The sequence below is a fragment of the Orycteropus afer genome, unplaced genomic scaffold (assembly GCF_000298275.1).
Source record: "Orycteropus afer afer isolate SDZICR_OR568_19922 unplaced genomic scaffold, OryAfe1.0 scaffold00051, whole genome shotgun sequence".
Taxonomy (NCBI): domain Eukaryota; kingdom Metazoa; phylum Chordata; class Mammalia; order Tubulidentata; family Orycteropodidae; genus Orycteropus; species Orycteropus afer.
The window spans coordinates 14,516,223-14,529,568 of NW_006921638.1; positions in this window are offsets into that span (position 1 = coordinate 14,516,223).

A 13,346-nucleotide genomic window follows, 5' to 3' on the forward strand; every position below is an offset into this window, starting at 1 on the left:
AGTCAATTTCTCAGTGGATATTTAGAGCAAAATCTTCATTAGCAGGCCTAGGATTTCAGATTATGCACTGATGCGATATGTTCATTATTTTAATCACAATTTGCTTTTGTGAGTGCCTGTCAAGGGACATGTTTTTTACAAATTTCAATAGTTTCTATTATATCTTATCCACACCATATCAAAAAAAAAAAAAAAATTAAATTATGCACTACCCGTATAGCTATTTCCTTCCAATAATCTCCCTCAGTATTTGTCCATGTTATTGTCACCACAATGATTTTGTTCAAACCATTCATCCCACCTGGGGTATCTTTCTCTCTCCTTTATATGGACAAAATCTCCTTATGCTTCAAAGTCCAAATCAATAGTAATAATTCACAGGTACTAACACTTCTGTGCCAAGTGTTTATCCAAATTGCTGCTTACAACATTCTTATGAGGTGGAACAATTATTAGTCTAACTTTACAAGTGTGGAGATTTAAGTTTAAATAAGTAACTTGCCAAAACCTTACCAGTAGGATGTGATGGAAGTAGTCTGTGTAAGAAGTCTGACTACCAGGTTGTAGATATAATGTGGAGAGACCCTGAGACTACCTGGAAATAGGGAGAGACCCAGCCATCCCCATCAAATCACAAGGTGTATAAATGAAACTTTGTTAGCTTTTTCAGATCAGAGCAGCTTCCAGCAGCACCAAGTGGCAACCACAGTGAACACCACATGGACCAATGAGATGCCTCAGCAGAGCACTTTCCAAATTCCTGACTTACAAAATTAGGGCACCTAACAAAATATTATAAATTTGGAGGAAGTTCAACTTGAAAGCCAATCTAAATTCAATGCACTAAACTCTAGTCACATTCAAAGGTCTCTGGGTGGTATAAACAGTTTGTGCTAGACTCCTAACCTAAAGGATATCACGCTTGGTAAAGTGGAGTGTCAACGAAAAAGGGGAAGGCCCTCAATAAGGTGGATTGACACAGTGACAGCAATGATTGGCCCGGGTATATCAAGGATCATGAGGCTGGCACAGGACCAGGCAGTGTTTCGTTCCTCTGTACATAAGGTCGTTATGAGTTGGAGACGACTCCACGGGACCTAACAACAACAATAACAACCAACATAAAGTTGGGAGATTCAAACCTATCCAGCAGCATCACAAAAGGAAAACTTGGTCATATGATTCTGTAAAGATTACAGAGAAAAAAAATCCTATGGAGTTCTGTTCCACAACACCTGGGCCAGAATTGCTTGATAAGTCAGAATTGCTTCAACATTTTTTTTTTTTAAACACTAAATGCCAGCACTGCTCTAGCCACTGAGGATTCAATAACAAGTACTAAACAATTCCTAGAGTTGTTGTTATTGTGAATTGTTTAACTGTCCCCACTGGAATGAAAGCCCACATGGCTTTCATTCCAATGGGGACAGTTAAACAATTCACAATAAACCTACATAGTAAATGGTCTTATATATTTAAGACTCCACAGCGCATAACAACAACAAATACTGAATTTCATCTCTTTTGTAGTATCTTATTTTAATTTTAGTCTAGAGTGCCTAATTTTATATTTAAAATTTTAATCTATCATTCTTCTATGGTTCATGACTAAGAGAGCAGAAACTCTTCCTCCAGACTCCAAGAAAGCACCTTGCAAATAACCTGCTTCTCTTCATGTTTTGAATTTCCACACTACATTGACTTCCTCTGTGGATTCTAAGTAGTGCTACCCAGAGCACTAACAGGATGCATTTTGAGGACTACAGAAGAAAATTCCTTCAAGCAAAAAGCAAATTTAGAAAGCAAATTTAGAATTTAGACTTCAAAGGTAACAGCAATAGCCCAAAGCAGCTCTTGATTTAAGTTTCCTTTCCCATTTTCTCCTGACATTTATTCTCACCATCCTTTTTCCCTCAAGAAAATGTCTTTATTTCCTAATTTTGTTGTGCTTTGTTTTGTTTTAATTGCAGTTTGTCTAATTAGGGTATACAAAGGTCTTAAATATGAAATTACAGAAGATCATTTTAGCTTTATCTGTCTTCTCCTCACACCAACATCACAGATATGTCAAAACACACAGATGATTTTAACAACAAATGGGGCACCTGGTGCCTATACCTACATAACAGGTAGACTTCTCTTCCAAAAAATTATCTTTTCTTCACCTATCAAAAATAAGAGTCATAAACCTCTTGCCGTTGAGTTGATTCTCAGTCAAGAAAGCCTGGTGTCTTACAGATAAGAACTGCTCCATAGGATTTTCTTGGCTCTGATCTTTATGGAAGCAGATTATCAGAACTTTCTTCCATGGCACCACTGGGTAAGTGCCAACCACCAACCTTTCACTTAGTAGCCAAGCACAAACTGTATAGAGCCTGAAATATTCTACATGGTTCCTTTCTTTGATTCTTAAAATCTTATCAAGTACCAAGAATTTCCAAGTAAAATTTAAATAATTATTTTCTGGCAGTAAAAATGTTTAATTTCTCTCTCTCCAACTGATGATATGATGGAAAGGTGTTGGGAGGTAATGTCAAGTAGACTGGAGCAATAGGGTTGCAGGGGTGACTATTTCTTTTTGATAGAATATCCTTATGTATCAAGAATGCTGATTCATGTCTCAAGCCATAGACATCTGGGAGAATAACCACACAAATATCAGGATCTACTTGGTATCTTAAACAGAAAGATTAGAGAGGGCTGCCTAAATGATTATTAATAACAAAGCTGACTAACAGCTAAGACTAAAAAAAATTATAATCAGACTGACTTGGGTTGGAATCCTGGCTTTGGGACTTTGTCACTTGTGTCTGTAATTCTATGAGTTACTTTTCTTACTTGTAAAATGGCAACAACGGTAATTGTACCTGTCATTCATATATTCCTAAAACACTCTGGTTGTGCTGTCGTTCAGCTTCTAAAGTTGGTGGCTTTAAAGTTGGTTGTGCTGTGTGTTCAGCTTCTAAAGTTGGTGGCTCAAATTCACCTGCTGCACCACCAGAGAAAGATGAAGCAGTCTTCTTCTCTAAAGATTTGCAGCCCTGGAAACCCTATAGGGCAGTTCTACTCTGTCCTACAGGGTCACTATGAGTGGGAATTGACTTGATAGCAGTGGCAAAAAAAAAAAAAAAAAAACCCAGCTGTGGTGTTGATTATGTTTCATAGCAGTGGCAGTAGGTACTAAGTGGTAGATGTTGCTCTATGTGCAGAAGATACAGCAGTAAGCACAGTAGAACTTACGGTCTACTAGGAGCCATAGACTAAAGAAGGCAAGCAATACTACAGACAGAAATATTGTAGAGAAGGAGTTAAGACAGGTGGGGGTAGGAGGTACTGAAATGTTAATAGAGTATGGAGGAAAGCCCATATTAAACATGTGATATTTGAACAATGTCTGGAAGGAGATGAAGATGGCATCATTGGGTTTATATTAAAAAAGAAAAAAACATTCTAGTTAGTACAGTTAAGTATGCTATAGGAGTGTGTGAGCTGTTCCTCTTTTATTAAACATTGATACTCTGGGCCACAATGGATAGACACAGGGAAGATGTCTTTTGGTTTATCAAACAAAGTCTCTGATAAATCTGATTTTTTAAAAAGTAAATAAAACACAAATACATATTACATGAGTTCTAGGGAAATAATGTGCAAAAACTCAGAAAAAAACATGCTGAAGTCTTAATGGAATAATATATTGTATTTTATTTATTCTAATACAGATAGTTCTGATATAGTATAACATGTCTAGAACTGGGACTTGGCTACCAATGTGTTAAGAAATCATTATATTGGTGTTATTTTTTTCTCAGTTGTATGGAAAACAATGATACTTCTTACAGTTGATGGGACTGTAGATTCAAAGAAATATGTCAGGTATGAAAATTACTTAAAAATAATGAAGTTAAACAATTAAAAAATTTGCATCTTCAGTAGGAAACCAGATTTATTTATTTCTAGGAAACAAGCAGACAAAAGGACAGAATAATAATGATGATGTAATCCAAGAAGAAAAGGGGGGTGAGAAGAAAAAAAATGATCACCAGAAAAACCGTATTTTATCATAAGCACTAAATGCTGCCTTAGAGAGTCTAAAGATTAGATGACTGAAGCAGTTATGAGCAATGCAGTATTAAGTTTTCCTCTCCCAAGAAGTTGTAAAAAAAAGGGGGGGTGCAAAATGGTAAAATCCATAAACGAGCATGTGATAGTTATGAGAAATCAAAATGGAGGCCTAACCTCAGCATGATAGTTATTCCTCAGGGGAAAAAGAAAAATACAAAATAGGAACAAAAGAAGTAATTAAAGATAAAACGGAAAATAAATATTTTTGAGTTGCCCAAAACTATTAAACAAAATAATTTACCATTAATCCAAATTTTACCAATTTGTATCTTTTGCTGAATAGCTACACTCAAGGAATGTGTCAGAGAATATAATCTTGAACTTTCTTCCACTTAAGAAATGTGAAAAGCTTGTCTGTGAGAAAGAATATTTATGGAAGATTTTCTGTAGATTGTGCAGCCATCCCATTTTACAGAAAAATATTTCTTAAATTGTGTTATTTGAACATAAATAACCCAGTGTTATTAGTAGAGAAACACACACACACAGACACAAAACATTTCTGTGGTGAAATATGTCAGAAATGTGCTGAGCTAAAGTGAGTTAAACTGAATACTACAGGACTCCTCAGAGGCTGTGAGAAACTAATGTGCTTTACAGACTGTGCATATTCACATGGGATGAGGACAGCCTCTAAAAGATGGGAAAGACAGAGTGAATTCTCACCTAGAGCCTGAAGAAGGACAGCTCTACTAGTACCTTGATTTTAGCCCTGTAAGACTCATTTTGGACTTCTGGCATCTAGACAATAACTTTGTGGGTTTTTAGGTCAATAAATGTATGGTAATTTGTTACAATAGTGATAGAAAATGATACACACTTCAATGAGATACAATTTATTTCTAGTAAATTAGCATTTATTTTCAGAATAACACTAAATTATCATGACAGCTTAATGAAAATTCTTATATACCACCAGAAGAATAAAAGTTGGCATAGTATTTCCAGAAAGTTAGCAACATGTTTCAAAATCAAAGTCCTTAAAATAATTCCAAATTTTTTGACTAATTAATTGTATTTTTAGAAATGTATGGTGAGAGAATAATCAGGTATCTCTATCTGTACATATATTTTTGCCCAATAATGTGCATTTAAATATTATATATGCCAAAATTGGAACCAACTTAAATATTCAATAATAGGGAAATGATGTACACAAATTTTACTATATCTCTGCAAAGAAATATTATACAACTTCTAACTCCATAAAATTCCAAATGAAAGAGGGAGACTACACAAGTTTATGTACATTACAACCCTAATGTTATAAAATGTATATGCAGGTAATGTATTAGAAAGAAGTACACTAAAATATCTGATTATTTTTTTGTATTGACATTGTGATATGTGTTTTCTCCCACAGTAAAGATAGTCTTGAATTATTTTCATTCATACTACAAAAGTTCATATATTACTTTTATAATCATATATTTAATATCTTATTACAAGTAAGCCCAACAAATAAAACATACTACTGCTGCTGTGTTGGAAGCGGAATGGAAGCCCAGAATCTTTTTCTCATTTGTACCTTCAACAGAGGAAGTTTGAAGGGTAGCAAGAAATGATGGAAAGAAAAAACATATTCATTAGTATATCATAATATCATCCCAAAACTCAAGTATAATGCCTAGATCAATGTGTATTTCAGATCTGATTGTTTAAATTTTTTAATTAGAATCCAAAAAGTACCATAATTGGAAATTTCATCAGAATGAACATATTGTTAAACCCATCACTTCCCCTTTTTGATGAAAATTATGTATTTCTGACAGAAACTCTCTTCACAACATTATTTATTGTTGTCACTCCATGTCATGATTGCCTTTATATCTAGGACATTTACAACAGGTAGTTGACATTCCTTTACTGAGTAAAAATGTCTTCATTTTTAGTATATGTTCATTGCTACTTTTTTCCCATCTCGAGTGTAGTCTGCTTTTCTCTTTGCAAATTCACAGAGAGAGCTAGCAGAATTGTAGTAAGTAACTTATTTCTGAAAAACCAGAATGATTTCAAGTGGCAAAAAGAGGGCAGGATCAAAATTCAAGAATTAATCTAACAGTAGTTTTCCTAGAAATCCTTATCAAGTTAAATATCCTTGAATGACATCATGGATGACTGTGAATTTTACTGTTAGTTGACATTTTACATCCCCCTAGTATGAAAATCATATTTATTTAAAACTTAAACTAATTAAATTATCATGTGACAGAATTTAAGGCAGATTAAGTTAGGAGTCACAAGCTGTAAATTTTCACCTCAGTGTTGTTAATAATTAATTGTATGATGGGTTCATTCACTAACCTTCTGGAATTCATTTTCTGACCAAAAAGTTTAGTCAACACCAAAAAGCTTTGGGGCTAGATGATCTGTTAATTAATTTATGTTTCTCAAATTGTTACTCTTTTAGGAACTTCAAATATTTGTCTTACTCACCCCATCTGACCTGAAACTGATATTGCTCTAGTATTTCTGGCTAAACCTTGACAATCTTTCCTATAAATTATCTTGACAACATTGTCTGTAATTCATTGCCACGACTGCACATCTTCGTGTTTCTTCTAGTCTAGAAGATTAGATAAGAGCTTCTTTATTGATAAACATTCTCCTCTTCATATATAATTATCCTGCAAATGTCAGCTATGGGCCCAGTCATGTGTGGGGAATATTTTTAAACAGTTTTTGCCTTTATTCAGATTACAATGTATCATTGGGGTAAATTAATCAATATGTTGAACAATTTAACATTCTACCAGGAAGTATATTAGGCCAATAGAAGTATTAAACTCAACTACCTATTATGAAATATATAACATGCAATTAAGCATCATGGAATTCCCTTGGGGATTCATATTTGCTACTGAAATAAATAAATAAATTTTGATACTCTTTTCAGAAAAAAAAAAGGTGTTATTTTGTGATATATGGAAACTTGAAAACATTTTCCTAAAAATTATTTAAAACTAACTGAACAGAATAGGAGCATGGGCAGAGGCTATGAAGAACAATTTCAAAGTCAAGGCAGAGAAGCATTATTCTAAGAGTAAAATCTGCTTTGATAATAGATATTTGTTTATAATATATTGAAGAAACAGATATTTCAGGCAATAATAAAACCAAGATTTTTTTCCTCTGTATCAAATTGATCTGCATACCTAATTTAAAGTTTTGTGGAAAGTCATAAAAAAGACTGCCCAAAAAAAATGAAAATGCAAAGAAAATAACAAAATCTGTGCTTAAAAATACAATTTATTACCATTCCCAAAAGGTTATTAATTTAGATATATTAATTCTTTGACTACTATATAATTGATCTTTGCAGATAATTGAGCATATAATCAATAAAATGTACAAATGAGTGAGTTCACCTAAAATTGGCTGCAATGTTTTATACTATTGCGATTGTAACTCTAGACTATTACAACTTTTTCACACAGTCAGCTTTGTATGAAATTCAACCAAGAAAATATGTATGTCTGGGGGGAAAAATATTTCTCACCTTTATAGGCACTCAAATTGAATCTGTTTTACTCCCAATCTATTGTTTATAGCTGTTGTCATAAATTTTAAAGGTCCAAGAATTCACTTTTCAAATGAAACAATGACCGTACTTCTTCTTAAATCCCTCAATATGACACAAAAGAAACCACCTCATTCCACATTTTCTACTATCGTTTTACATTTATGAGTTTCTCAAAATGGGAAATGAAGAAACTCACACTACAGAAAATAAATGCTATTCAATTATTTAAAGACTGAGTAAAGTTTGGCTTCTCAGAGGAATGTAATATAGAAGATATAGATGCAGACTACAAATCTGTAAGGCAAAATAAATAGTTGTGGGCATTTTCAAAACAAAAGAAGGTGAAGAAAAACTTAAAGAGCAGGACATCCTGCCCAAAGATGAGAAAGATATTTATTCACAAAAAGGAAAGCATTGAAACATATTTCATACGACATTATGAAACCCAAATGAGATTTTTTCCCCTAAAAAATGTTTTAGGGTCATTGTCTCAGAGAGTGCACAATTGGGTTTAAAAATCAGAGTGGGCTGAAAGATAGAAGTCTAGAGTCATATCAATTTATGTAGAACTAATCAACATTCTAATAGGAAGCATGCTAGGTCAGGGAAGAAAAGTAGGCATTTGGAACTCTCCCAGCATCTCTGCAGAAACACCAGGTAATTTGCATGAATAAAGATTAAAGTCCAAAAAACCTTGGGGAGCAGTTCTCCTCTGCCAGATGAGATAACTGTGAGTTGGAATTTACTCAACATCCCCAGCAGAACAACCTATTATTAAATATATAATTATTTGTAAATGTTCATATACCATATGAACAATAAATATCATTTTTAAGAATCCCAGAAAGAATTTTCTGTAAATGTAATCTGAGAAATATTTTTAATATTTTTTTTAAATCAACTTTCCTTAGAGTTGCCAAATTAGTTGTTAGACAAATGCTAATATTTATCAATACATCTCAAAAACATAAAATGATGGTTTAAAGCGATTGAGATTTTTTTATGTGTGTGATATATTTCATCAGTGCAGATATTCCATTTAAACCAAGTTTACTTTTTATTGTTTCTCACAGATCCATAGGCTTTCCTTTGATTCCTTTGGCATTTGTGTCTTTGCTTGGGTACCCACCCCACACACACTGTAAAAAAAAAAAAAAAAAAAAAAAAAACCCTATCTCCTCAACTCTTTGGAATGTTTTCTCTTGCCTTCTACATAATCAATTTGTAGCTATCATTTAAAACTTAAACTTCATTACATAAACTTTAATGAATTTCCTAGCTATCTGGATACCAGTGGTATATTGAATCCCACAGTTTTGCACTTCACTATTTTCTGCAGTGGTAAGTACAAAATACCAAAATAAATTGTATTGATTTGAGTATAGATACATAGGGAGCTCTGGTAGTGTAGGGCCTAAGGCATTTGACTGCTAACCAGAAGGTTGGCAGTTCAGACCCACCAGCCACTCCTCAGAAGGAAGGTTGGACAATCTACTTCTGTAGTGATATGCCTCAGTAACCCAATGAGGGGTTGCTATGAGTCAGATATGACTCCATGGCAGTGAGTTTGGTTTCCTTTTCTTTCTTTTTCCTTTTTTTTTGGATAGCTACATAAAGAATTTTCCAAGATAATTAAGCACCGTTCTTTTTAACTGGTTCACTCACACACAAACTCATTAGATCTATCATTTATGGAGATAGACTTGAAGCATGCATGAATAAAGTTCTCCCATCTATCTTTCTCATACTCACTTTCAGCCTCTGTATCCCACTTTCCCCTAACCCATATGCTTCTGGCATCTCCAGAAACTCCTTCCTCTGAGCACCTTATTTGATTCCCTGGTTGAATCACTTCCTGAAATGTACCTTTGAACCAACATGTTCTCCCTTCTTCATTCTCTACATCCTTCTGTCTCTCCCATCTGCTTCTTTCTCCCTCCTTCTTTATATATTGGGCATATCTTTTCCCACAACTTCATCCATCTCTTCTAGATGAATAAATTTCAAATTTTCTTCTCCTATCTGATGTCCCTTATGAGTCCTAGAATCAGATTTCCAAAAGCTTGATATCTCTCTTGCATATTACTTATAATAGATAAGCCCCTGGCTATTTTTTTTTTTTTCTTTTCCAGACTCATGTTCTTTTCCTATACTAATAGATTATCATCTTCTCAGTTATTCTTACCCAATATCTTAGATGTATTTTTTACTTCTATCTCTTCAAAGTCAGGTGCCTTTCAAAGTAACATGATTAACTTATTGATCTAAGACATGTCAAACAAATCAGGTTTTGGCAGTATTTGAAACCAAATGCTTGAAACCCCATTGTTTTATTAAGCTAATGTTCCCAAAATTGTGGGCTACAGCTAACTAAAATAAAATAAATGTTTTGTCAAACACAAAATAATTGTTTTAATTGATTAAAAAAATACATCATTGGTATTCTTTATTTTTAGACCTCACACTATGTTTGAATGTGTGATAAATTATTACAGGTAGAATGATTTTGGAACTACATTTCTCACAACTCCCTTGCAGTTCTTCTAATTGCCCCCTCCTTTTGTAGTAAGACTACAATAAGTTTAAATCTTCTTACCTGATTTAGAGAATATAGAAATTCACCAACTTGTAAAGAGTCTGAAGAATCAAAGTGTAGGATGAGCATACCTTGAATATTCTAGGCCATTATATTGGTTTCTTAGAGCAGTCCTAACAAAATGCTGGAAAATTAAGAGCTTATTAGAAGGAAAATTTATTGTCTCACAGTTCTGGAGGCTAGGAGTTTGCAGTTAGGGTGATAGTCATGTTCACTATTTCTGAGGCTTTGAGGACCATCTGTTCTCTGCTTCTCTCCTAGTTGATGGTACTGCCAGGCGTTTTTTCTGCCTCTGTTTTCCTATCCCTGTGTATCTTCTTTTCTGTTATAAGGACACTAGTCACATTAGATTAAAACCCACTCCATCCTAGTGTTTTGGTTACCTCTAGAGCCACTCGAACAGAAAAATACCACAAATGGGGTGTTTGAACAGAAGTTTATTCTTTTAACAGTTTAGGAGGCTAGAAGCCTGAGTTCAAAGTGCCAGCTCTAGGGCCTGAGTGAAAGCCCCTCAACCTTGGGCTTTGGCTCTGCCTCTTGCTCCCAGCCCATGGGAGCTAGAGATGTCTCTTCACTCAGGCAGTTGCTGGCTGCGGAGGCTGGCAAACCCAAGGTCAACAAGCAAAAAGGCACAGTCCCAAGATCGACAGATTATATAGCAGGCTGCTGAACAATGACTTGACTACATGCAGGATTCAAGGGTGCCAAAAGCTGCAGAGACCGTTCTCAAAGCTTCTCCTTATATACTGGAAGCAGACTACATCCCTAAGACAGCTACTCAGCTGCTCCAGTAGAGTCTACCATGGAGTTGAATATTAATCTCATCCTAGAGTAACTACATCCAGGTGCCCAGTCACTCAAAAACAGGCCCAGTCAAGTTCACACACAACTTAATTATCATGCCTAGTATGATTCACTCTACCCTAGAATGTTAACCTGATATAATCTTCAAACAGTCTACTTCCAGTCAGGGTTACATTCAAAGGTATGGAGCTCAGCCTTCAACATATCCTTTTTTGGAGACATGATTCAATCCATAAGAGCTATTAAGCTAGATTTTCTTAAGAGGTGGATACTTTATGTTTGCAAATTATACAAGTCACTGCTCATCTGTCAATTTGGTGTACTGTGGTGACTTGTGTGATGCCATGATGCTAGAAGGTATGCCACTGATAGTTTAAATACCAGCATGGACGCTCATGTTGGAGAGGTTTCAGCAGTTTTTAGACTAATACTGATTAGAAAGAAAAGTCTGGTGATCTACTTCCAAAAATCAGCCAATGAAAATCTAATGTATCACAAGACATCACTGTCCAATTCACATGCTTTAGACAAGTCGTCAAGAAGAATACATCATGTTTGGTGAGGAAGAGAACCACTGAGGGTCAGGGAGACTCTTGGGAAGATAGATTAGCACAACAGATGCAATGATGGATTTGAACATGTCATTTCTCTCTGTTGTACATGAGGTCCCCATGAATCAGAGTGGACTTGACAGCATCTGTCTATATATTTACCTATCACTCAAAGCATTACAAAATGATAAACTCTATGAAAGTGAGATAAATGCCTGATTTGAGTTAGATGGACAAAAATTGAAGTGTCATATGTCTTTCCCAGGATTCTATCTATGTTCCTCTTTGTCTCTTTCTCTGCTCTGACACTGATCGTTTCCTACTCTTTGTTTATCACTCTATTTTTGAACTACTTTAAGCTAGAAACCAGTAGTGCAAGAAGGGACTGTAAAGGCTGTTTTCAACTTTCTGATGGATGGATTCCCTGTCTAGTGCCACAAATGGCTTTTTCTGGGGAACCAGCTCTCACTGTTTTATAAAGGTCTTCTTACTGCTATCCCATGCACCTGGAATTTAAGATTCTCAATCCATTATTTTTTCAGACTGTAACTATAGCATATTGTAAGCCTCTGAATGATTGGCAGATTTCAGCTAGGCAAATTTCAATGTGATAATCCTAATCATATCTAGAAAGCAGATAAAACCACCCATTACCAAATATTTGCTCCACTTAAGACAGCTCAAGCAATTTAGCTGATAAATCTTTCCTGACACATAAAAATCCAACACTTTACTAAAACTATTGCATGGAATTTAATTATTAAGTAGAAACATTATTGTTTTTAAGAAAATAATGCTTTCTTGCAAACTAGGAGAGGGTATATTCTCAGGGAATGTATATTTTGGCAATGAAAAGAGTGAAACTAAAAATATATTATTTACATTTCTGCAAAAATATGTATATATTTGGTGATATATATCATTTCAATCAATTTTTAAAGGACAGAACAAGAATCAAGTCATAAAAGGGAGATGAGGAAATATATATATATTCTCTCTATCTATCTATCTATAGATAGACAGATAGAGAGACAGATACTCAGAATACTCCTTAGATGTGAGAATGATGAGATTTCATCTCCCTTAGTTTGAACATGTTAGCAGGAGAGACCAGTCCCTGGAGAAAGGCATCATGCTTGGTGAAAGCGGAGGGTCAGTGAAAAAGAGGAAGACTCTCAAAGTCAATGTGAATTAACACAGTGGCTGCAACAATGGGCTGAAACATAGCAATCATTGTGAGGATGGTACCGGACCAGGAAGTGTTTTGTTCTGTTGTATGTAGGGTCTCTATGAGTCAAAAAAACAACTAGGTAACACCTAATAACAGCATGTATATACACACACACACATATATATGTCCAGGTACATGATGTTGTTGTTGTTGTTAAGTGCCGTCAAGTTGTTTCCGACTCATAGCGACCCCATGCACAGCAGAACGAAACACTGCCCGATCACGCGCCAGCCCTACAATCCCTGCTATACTCGAGCCCATCATCGCAGCCACTGTATCAATCCATCTCCCTGAAGGCCTCCCCCTCTTTCGCTGACCCTCCACCCTACCAAGCATGACATCCTTCTCCAGGGAATGGCGAAGAATGCTGAAAGTACCACAGACTGTTAAAAGAACAGATCTGTCCTGGAGGAAGTGTACCTGAAATGCTCCTTGGAAGCGAGAATGGCCAGACTTCATCTCACCTATTTTGGTCATGTTGTCAGAAGGGACCATTCCTTGGAGAAGGATGTCATGCTT